The sequence below is a fragment of the Scylla paramamosain genome, chromosome 34, assembly GCF_035594125.1.
Source record: "Scylla paramamosain isolate STU-SP2022 chromosome 34, ASM3559412v1, whole genome shotgun sequence".
Lineage (NCBI taxonomy): Eukaryota > Metazoa > Arthropoda > Malacostraca > Decapoda > Portunidae > Scylla > Scylla paramamosain.
Window position 1 is genome coordinate 3,975,001 of NC_087184.1, and position 10,087 is coordinate 3,985,087.

The following is a 10,087-nucleotide window of genomic DNA, read 5'->3' on the forward strand; positions in this document are numbered from 1 at the left end:
AGTACGACCGTTGGCGGGTGTGTGCTGTTGCGAGGTTCGTGTAGTGAAGTTAGTAGTTTATGAGGAGTTGCTTATAATGGTCTGTAGCACGTCTTTGTGTCCGCTGTGGTCTCAGGTCCTTTACTTTACCTTTTTTTTATGAAAGAGGGGCTCTGGCCAAGGGCAACAACATGTCTGAAACAAAACAAACACGTAAATAAGCCCACTCAAGTTCCAAGTCCCCAGAGAGTAATCGAAAAAAAAAAAACTGCCCTAAATTACGCGGTAAAGTGTCTTGAAACCTCCCTCTTGAACGTTAAAAGATTACATTAATAGAGTGAATAAAAGCTTTCCTGCCGGTGATCAAAAAAAGCTATGACACCTGATAGTCCCCAGGAGAAACCTTACGCGATTCTATGGTAGAAAAAAATGGAACCAGATACACTAGAATGTTTTATGAACACGCCCACTCCTTTTGTTGTTTGTGGAGCCTTTCAGAACGGTGCACTCAACTCGCACCACACTCTTGTACTGACCCGAGCGGCAGCTGTGACAGTGAGAACCCTAATGCTAACCGTTCTATCACTCGAGCGCTCCTTTTTTTTGTGAGTGAAGCCTTTCCAATGATGCGCGCAACTCGCACATCACCACTGCATTACACTGACCTGCAGCCGTGCCAGTGAAAGGCCATAATATTAAAATAACATTAGCGTTTTTGTCCGAGGAATAGGTTAGGTTAACTTAAGTTTACATTAATTCAGTTCTCTAATTTCAGATCTGATCCCTTCATTAACCAGATCACGATTTGAAAAGGCATCATATTTTGCCCAGAAAGTCACTCCCGAAATTGTTGGGCTAGATTATTTCCTCTCCCGTCCAGAATCAGCTGTCTGCAAGGGTCGGACAAGCAGACTTTCAGGGCAGGAGCTAGCTGCCCACTGTACAGCCACGGACAGTACATGGAAGGATAACATGTTGCATGCACTTCACTGTTCAGCATTTTCCCTTAATCCAGACGTGAGAAATGATAGTCGTACTTAACTGCATCTCTTATTTTTTTTATTTATTTATTTATCTATTTATTTATTTATTTATTTATTTTATTTTTTTTTATAAGAAGAGTTCTGGCAAGGGCAACAAAGGAGGCTGAGAAAAAGGCCCACTGAACGTACCAGTACCCAGAGTGCAGTCAAAAGAATTATCCAAAAATTACATGGAGGACTGTTACTGTTTACTATTGTTCACTGTCTGAGTTTACTGGTCGATTTTGGTCATTCACTACCCAGGTTGCCTCTAGCTGCTGAGTACACAGGCGCTTGGCAACTCTGAATTTTTCGTTGTTTTCAGTTGTGTTGTTTTCTGGAACACGTTGTCTTATATTCAGTCAACCTCCCTAAACAAATATGGATTCTCACTGCACCTAAGTCATTTGGTCTGCTCAGAATGTATCAACTGCCAGGCTTTGCAAGGAGACGGTAAGGTTAGACTGTCAAGTAAACATTCTCCATTTCTCTCCCAGTCAGCTTGTGAATCAGAGCTGCAGTTTAATTCTCGAGGTTCTTCAGGGAATGTGTTGCCCTGTAATATAGTCCTTTAGACTGAAAGAAACAGGTAAACCTAATGAAGAGTCTGGCATTTTACTTCCTTTCCTCTGCCAATCTGCGAGGAACAATCACCTATACTAGTTGGTGAAAAATAGCTGCAGTTTTATTCACGAGGTTTTTCAGGGAATATGTTGCGTCATAATATGGTCCTTAAGAATGAGGGATATTGCTAAACAGTGGAAGAGAGTGTGGCAGCTTATCCCGAGGAACGATCATTCAGCTTGTAAATAAGAGCGCCAGTTTTTTTTTTTCCTTAGCAACGTTCATCAGGGACTGAGGGATATTGTTAAACACAGTGCAAGAGCGTGGAGCATTTTACTGGACCCCCAGCCATGACTTTTCCATACAAACACTTCGTCTTGTGGAAATTTCCTCATCTACGTAAGTTGCATATCACAATGGGGGCAGAATTGATCTTTTATGGACTCCACTGTCCCTAAAGTGCTGAGACCACTCGTCAGTCTCAATGAGATATGAGGGTGAAAGTCTGGGGTATAATTAAGAAGGCCACACACTGACCACTGACAGCAAAGGAGTGAATGATGGAACAGTTGCAGTTTTATTTAAGACTGACAGAATTATCTTCCTCTAAGACTAATGAAGTAACAAGCGTCATTTTGTCACTAGGTCTCAAGGAGTTAAGTTATTGATCATTATCATTAATACAGGTAAGAAACATTATCGGTACCAGAAGTGATGCTTGAGGGACGCCACTTTTAACCCCCTTCCAACTAGAAATGAATAGGTGAATAAAAACTTCCTTCCAACCATATAAAAAAAAAATCTTTACCTCTTTCCTATTAAAGAAATGGACTTCTAACTTTATGAAATACTGACTTCCTTCAAACTAAAAAGGTAAATAAGTAAAAAGGTCTTTTCTGGTGACACTCCTCATTTTCAGTTTCCTTAATTAATTCTAGGCAGCGAGGGCGGTAAGAGAGAGAGAGAGAGAGAGAGAGAGAGAGAGAGAGAGAGAGAGAGAGAGAGAGAGAGAGAGAGAGAGAGAGAGAGAGAGAGAGAGAGAGATGGAGGAGGTGGGGGGCGGGTTAAGGATGACTATGACATCCGGGTTACCACAGTGCACTTCCCTGTGTTTGTCCTGCCAGCCACTTATTGACCAACCGGCGGGCGCGAGGGTCAACTGGGTAGGCTGAGCGTGGGCTGTGTGTATTCCCCGTCTGGCCCTTCCTAGCACCCCCTAGCTCCGTCTGGCCTCTCCTAGTTGGCCCCGCCCCTATGGACCCGCTGCCCTCTCTGTACTGCACTAGCCAGGAGCGCTGCATATTTCACCGCCATCAACGCCGCCACCATCAGGACTCTGTGCAACACGCCTCCACCGCCGCCATTGCTGCCAATTTGTTAAGTTATACATCACCAACCACCACTAAATTGCTGCGTAATACCATCGTCATCATCATCATCATCATTGGTAAAGCGCTGTGTAACATCACCTCCATCACTAAAAATACTTCGTAACACACTACCACCATCTTTACCACCACCACTAAACTGCTGCGTAACATCATTTTCACCACTAAAGAATTGCGTAACACACCACCACTACTACCATCACCAGCACCATCAACATCGCTTTTCAAATCTTAAGGCTTCTTAACTACTTTCATTAGGCTATAGTCGAAAGTCGTGGTGCTTTCTAAGTTTTTTTTTTTTTTTAATAGCTACTAAGAATCCCGCATCATCAATAGGAAAAGCACACATTGAAAATCCGACAAATCACCTCTGTGGTCTTTGAAAAACAAAACGTTTGAAAATACAGACCGCGGAGGAAACCATTATATACCTAAAAAAGAAATAAAGGAAACAAGAACGACTGGCAGAAAACAAAGAAAAAAAAAAATAAGACGCATTCGGGAGTGAGTAGTGCATAAAAGTTGATGGAAGGAGCCTTAAAAGTATAAGTAAAGTTCCCGTGCCGCTACAAAGGACCACCTAATGACACCCTTGAAAGGCGCGACGCTTGTTTACAACTCAGCCTCTTTGTCGCTCCGAGGTCCGTGTTCTCGAATGACGCAGCGCCTCATCTCGACTGCTTGAAGAGGCTCTAGTGCAAGTTACTAGAGGAGATCTCAAGCGTGTTTATATGATTCTAGTGATGGTCTAATAAGGATTCTGTATGATCATTTGGAAGTAATGCAAGAACCAGGTTATTCATCATTGTAGCCTCTGAAACTCAACCCCGAATGCGCCTTTATTTTTATTTTTCCTTTACTTTCTTTCAGTCTTTCTTTCCTGTTTCCTTTCTTTCTTTTCTAGATATGTCATGATTTCCCCTGCTAACTGTATGCTTAGACGTTTTGTTCTCTCATGTTCAGAGGCCACACAGATAACGTCATGTTCTCATAATGTGCTTTTTGCTCAGTGAGACGCAGAATCTTAAATTACCACTGTTATCATGAAAACACTTTTGAAATTTCTTTTAACTTCCACTAGAGCCTGTTGAAAGTATATTAAGAAGCAGAAAAGTTTCAGATTCGTCATCTTTCAACTGCTCCTGCGAGGGGTCGCCACAGCAGACCAACCTTTTCCAACACGCACCGTCTTCTGCGCCTTCCTCACTCACACGCATTACAAGCACGTCTATTACTGCATCCATAAACCTTCTCTTTAAGGTTTTCTCTCTTTCTCATGCCGGGTAGATCCATCTCCAGCATCATGTTCCACACGTACTCCTCGTCTCTCTTTACGTGCCTAAACCACCTAAGTCTCGCCTCTCTAGCTTTGTCGTAGAACCAATCTACGTAAAAAGCCTTGATGAGAGAACAAAGCGTTTCACAATACGAGCCTGAGACACATGCCAGTATTCTTAAACACTCATTTCTCATCGTAATTCTTTCAAAGGCCACAGAGATGATTAGTTGAGTTCTCATGTTTTTTTTGTTTTTTTATATTGATAGTGCAAAACGCTCGTCGAACTGTCACAATAATCATGAATTTAACCTTAAAAGCCCCAATAATAGTCTGTTGAACGTAGTCGACAAAGGATGCAAACATTTAAGAACACGGGGCACAAACAACACCTTGGCTTTCTCAGGACGAGCACCAACACAAGCACCACAGTCACCAACCCTTCAACAATTTCGCCGGTAGGTGTCAAGTCAGCAGTCAACGTAAAAGCGTCAACAAGTGCGTCATGTGGACCGGAATGCGGTAGTCAGGGCGTGAGTCAGCACTGCAGGTTAAGAGAAAGACGACCCCTCCCTCCCCTTCCTTCCCCTTTCCTCTTCACCACTCCCCCCGCCGCTTGGGTCACCACGCACTATGGAGATTAGGGAGGGGAGCTGGGGAAGCTGCGAAGGCCACACCTTGACCCGAGGGCAGAGCAGAGCCTCCCGCACCAAGACGCTGACCATATTCTGAAACACTCCTGCGCCGCAACTCAACTACATTCAAAAGACTTTATATGGGATTACACGGATATTTAATGGTGTGTTTAAGGTTCTAGTGATAGATTAACAGGATTTATATACTGTTAATAGGAAAAACACTCTTGAGAACCCGGCTAATTATCTCTGTGGCCTTTGAAAATAGCCATGGTGATAAAGTAGAGCGTTTCAGAATACCGGTCTTTGTTGCAATGCCATAACTCGGTTCGTGTTCACTAGACCGATATCAAAACCACGAGTAAAATCGAGATTCGCATTCAAATATATTTTGCGAAGGGAAGAAGAGTAATAGAAGGGGGAAAGGATTGGGACGGGAAGGGAAAGGAAGGGAAGGGAAGAGGAGGGATAAGAAGGGAAAGGAAGGAAAGGGAAGGGATGGAAAAAAAAAGGAAGGGAAGAGAAATAATGGGGAAGAAAATACAAGGAATGGGAATATAATGGAATGGAAGAGAAGGGAGGGAGAGAGAAAGAGGGAAAGGAAGAAGTGGGCGAGGAAAACAAAGGGGAAGAAAGAAAAGGAAGGAAACTGTGTGCGTCAGTCGGTCAGTCAGTCAGTCAACATGGTGAGAGAGAGAGAGAGAGAGAGAGAGAGAGAGAGAGAGAGAGAGAGAGAGAGAGAGAGAGAGAGAGAGAGAGAGAAACACTATATCATCCAAAGAAAATAATACATAAAGAAGTGAAACTAATCACCAGAAAACAAACAAAAAAGAAGGAAAATTAATATACCATGATATTACAAAATAAAAGCAAAATAGTTAAAGCAACGCCATTTAACCGCAAAAAGAAAAAGATATATAAAAAAGCAGATAAATAAACAGGAACTACCGGACGATATTTAAAGAACGGCAGGCAGAAAAAAAGGAAATAAATAAAAGTAATAACAATAACATAACATTTTAAGTACAAACAGGTAAAAAAGAAAAAGGAGAAAGAAAAAATCGTTACCATCACAATAACATAACATTTCAAATACAGACAGGTGAAAAGAAAAAAGAAAAGCAGGTAAAAAGAAAGAAAAAGAAAAGTTACCATCACAATAACATAACATTTCAAATACAAACTGGTGAAAAAGAAAAAGGAAAAAGAAAGAAATCAGAAAAGTTATCATCACCACCACTATCATCACCAAAAGAAATAAGAAAAGTTACCATCATCACCACTATCATCACCACTCTGGATCCAGCACCACGTATCCATCCAGGGCTACATGAAGGAACAGCGTCTTTGTACCTAAGGCAATCTGTGGGACGGCAATGATCTTTATAAGCCTCGCACCTGACCACAGATTTCTTAACTCCGCGCCAATAAAAACAAATCGCCTACGCCATGACATTTCCTTGTTCTTCACTTTTGCAAGACACTATATCGACCTTTTTTTTTTTTTCTTCTACTCTCTCTCTCTCTCTCTCTCTCTCTCTCTCTCTCTCTCTCTCTCTCTCTCTCTCTCTCTCTCTCTCTCTCTCTCTCTCTCTCTTGTTGCAATCTTGCGTTGAAATTTAGCAAGTGATCCAGAAATGTTAGAACTGAGATGAAGAGTTACAAGTTCAGTCATGTCAGGAAAATATTCACGTCAGGAGAAGTCACGTCACGGAAACAAGCAAACAAAGCCACGTCCCGGAAACAAACAAACAAACAAATAAACACACACACACACACACACACACACACACACACACACACACACACACACACACACACACACACACACACACACACACACAATCACGTCACGAAAACAAACACACAAACAAACAAACAAACAGTCACTTCACAGAAACAAGCAAACAAACAGTCAAGTCATGGAAATATTAAAGAAAATAACTATAATTTAATACAAAACATATAAAAGAAAACTCAATGATGAAAAAATAATAATAACAATAATAACAATACAATATAAACAAAGAGAGGAAAAGTTTAATTTATAAAGAAGGTAAAAGGAAAAAAAATTGCTGGAGAATACTGAGTGGAACACACACACACACACACACACACACACTAGTTCCTTGAGTAATATGCAAATAATTACTTGTAAAAACGATGAAAAACGATGGAATAAAAAAAAAAAAAACACAACAGACTCTAAATAGAACCACGAATATGCATCACAACAAAACTACAACAAAAAGTAAAATCAGTAAATACCAGTTACCTGTAAACATAACATACCGTAGAAGAAAAAAAAAAATAAACTGAAATAAAAATAATAATAAATAGGTAATAACGAACTGACTGAGAAATATAACTCAAATCACATCTATCTCTTAAACCAATTATCTATGCAACACAGCACTTAAAAACGACGAGGGGAGACTCAGATCAACCAGTACAATACGATTAGGAAACACACCACACCGAGCCAGGAAAACTCAAATTATCCAGTACAATACGACTTAGAAAAACCATTAATCCCTTTATATATAATTAATCACTGTGAACCAAATTACTTGACACCAACGAGGGGAAAAAGTAAGATAAGAGAGTACTAATAATATAACGCAATAATGTAACACATCACAACAAACTGATACGAAGAAAAAAAAAAGCTATTGACCTTTAGTATTAATCTCTAGGAACCATATTTCTTGACAACACACACACACACACACACACACACACACACACACACACACACACACACACACACACTAAAAAAAAAAAAAGCAGAGAGAATACTAATAACACAAGACTTCAAAACAAACTGTAAACTAAATAGATAAATGAAAACATTAATCCCGTTATATAAATCAATCCTATAAACATTACTTAACAACAGTGACAGAAAAGCGACAGAAAAAAATAAGAGAATACTGATAACACATCGCATCATAACAAGTAGAACAATTAATAAATAAACAGATATACGGATAAATAAAAGAAATGAAAAAATAAATAAATAAAAAATCTCTTCCTTAAATTAATCCTTGGGACTTAAATTACTTAACAACGAAGAAAGAAAATAAAGAGAATACTAATAACACAAGACATCAAAACAAACTGATAAGAAAACACACACACACACACACACACACAAACACACACACACACACACACACACACACACACACACACACACACACACACACACGCGCGTTAATCCCTAGAATAAATCCATATTAAATCCCTCTCAACCCAATTTGTTGCGTGTGCAGGGGCGCGGGAGTGACTGGCGGTGCCCTTGACAAGACTAACCTGCTTGTTCACTTTTAATCGCCACCATACACTTCAACAAACTCCCCTAATGACACCTCCACTGCTTCACTTCCTCTCACTCTGCACCATCCCTGCTGCCCCCTCTCGTCCCCCGCCAGGCATCCCCGAGCGCCCCCTGACCGCTGAGACACTCACCATGGGGGAGATCAACGCTGGAGCTCAACGCGCAATACTCCTCTCACCACAGTTCACGTAAGACTGGTGATCTCGTGTTACCTTGAGCGGCAGGTGGCGCAGGTGCCGATTGCCGCAATACAGTACTGAATTGTTGTAACATTTCCTGATTTGTTTACTTTTACTGGTGAAATTGGGGTTTTATGTGTGTCTTTTAAGTGATATTAGGGTTTCGGTGACGGATGCGTAGTTTGGGACAGGTGTGGCTGTATGGTACTGTAGAGATCGTGCGTTTTGGAGTACATTTTTGTTAAAGGTCAAAGATAGGCCGCCCACCAGTGACTCGCGCGCTGCGGCTCTCAACATTAATGCCATTGGAGGCTGAACGAGGCTGTGGGCCTTGCTGGCTCCTGCTCCTGGACTGCAAACCTTCTGTCGTGCCTGTGCCTGTGTGTTCTGTGCGAGGGCTGTGTGTGGTGGTCATGCATGCCTCTCCCCAACCAGCTGCCACACGCCGGTACCAGCCTTTCTTGGCCCATCATTAGTACCGTCACTCCACCAGCATCAACATCCTAATCATCATCATCATCATCATCATCACCATCATCATCATCATCATCATCAAGAATGATGCCATTGTTCAGTGTGTGCATGACAACCTTTCCGATCTGAACGTAGCCTTGCATTCCTCGCCACAGGAACCTAGTGACTGACGCCGTTATGTACAAGGATTTCCTTTCCCATCATCATTATCATCATCATCATCATCATCATCATCATCATCATCATTGTTATCATCTAAAAGGATGAGGCAGTAGACACCTGCCGAAACGATAATTACTCCCAGTGAGGTCTAAAGCACTGTTCAGGGGATGCTGTGAACTTATCATTAAACCCAGCTGTGACCTCACTGAACGTTTCCCTTTGTGTCTCACAACACAAGGGGGCAGTCACAGCCTACCCTCTAAAGACAACTCTCTTCCTCCACACAAAACTACAAGCACCTAATAACACACACACCCTTCACTCAAAAATTTTAAAATCATCATGGCGACTCCTACACCAGCCTCGGAGTCCCCATCTGGGGAGGGGACCATAAATGTCCCCAGGTCGGACTGCCTTTCTGTCGACGACCCTAAGTGTCTTGACACCGCCCCCCCCTCAACTTTTTCTTCATTAACTTCTGCAACATTCGCGGTCTAAGATCTAATTTTCAATCTGTAGAACACCACCTCTCCTCTTCTAAACCTCATCTTCTTTTCCTCACTGAAACTCAGGTGTCTGAGGCAACTGACAGCAGCCCCTTTTCTGTTCCCTCCTACTTTCTCTATCCTCATTTTCGATCCAAAGCTGGATGTTGCGTTTATGTGCGCAATGACTTAACCTGCTCTCGTGCCCACGCTCTTGAATCTTCCGAGTTTTCCACCATCTGGCTACGACTACAGAGTCACTCTCATACTAAATTTATCTGTGCTGTATACCTCTCTCCTAACTCCTCTGACTATAAGAAATTCTTTGACTACTTAACTTCCAAAGTGGAGCACATTCTGACCCTCTTCCCTTTTGCAGAGATCTCCATTCTTGGAGACTTCAATGTTCACCACCAGCTTTGGCTTTCCTCTTCCTTCATTGACCATCCTGGTGAACTAGCCTACAACTTTGCTATCCTCCATGACCTACAGCAATTGGTGCAACACCCTACTCGTATTCCTGACCGTCTTGGAGATACGCCCAACATTCTTGACCTTTTCCTGACCTCTAATCCTTCTGCTT

The 10,087-nt window shown here is 41.8% G+C and overlaps 1 protein-coding gene across 3 annotated transcripts in view; it reads right to left on the reverse strand.

The window, feature by feature from the left end:
* The window catches only part of LOC135090055 (uncharacterized), an 89,377-nt gene extending 80,890 nt beyond the window's left edge, over positions 1–8,487 (reverse strand). For 2 of the 3 annotated variants that reach the window (XR_010261749.1, XM_063986309.1), the window contains exons 1-2: positions 8,336–8,443; positions 130–174 (exon numbers count right to left, since the gene is read on the reverse strand). The gene's annotated coding sequence lies outside the window, so the exon portion shown is untranslated. Of the gene's footprint in view, positions 1–129; positions 175–8,335 lie in introns of all 3 variants that reach the window. The other variant, XM_063986310.1, reaches the window with a different exon arrangement.
* Positions 8,488–10,087: the final 1,600 nt, after the last annotated feature.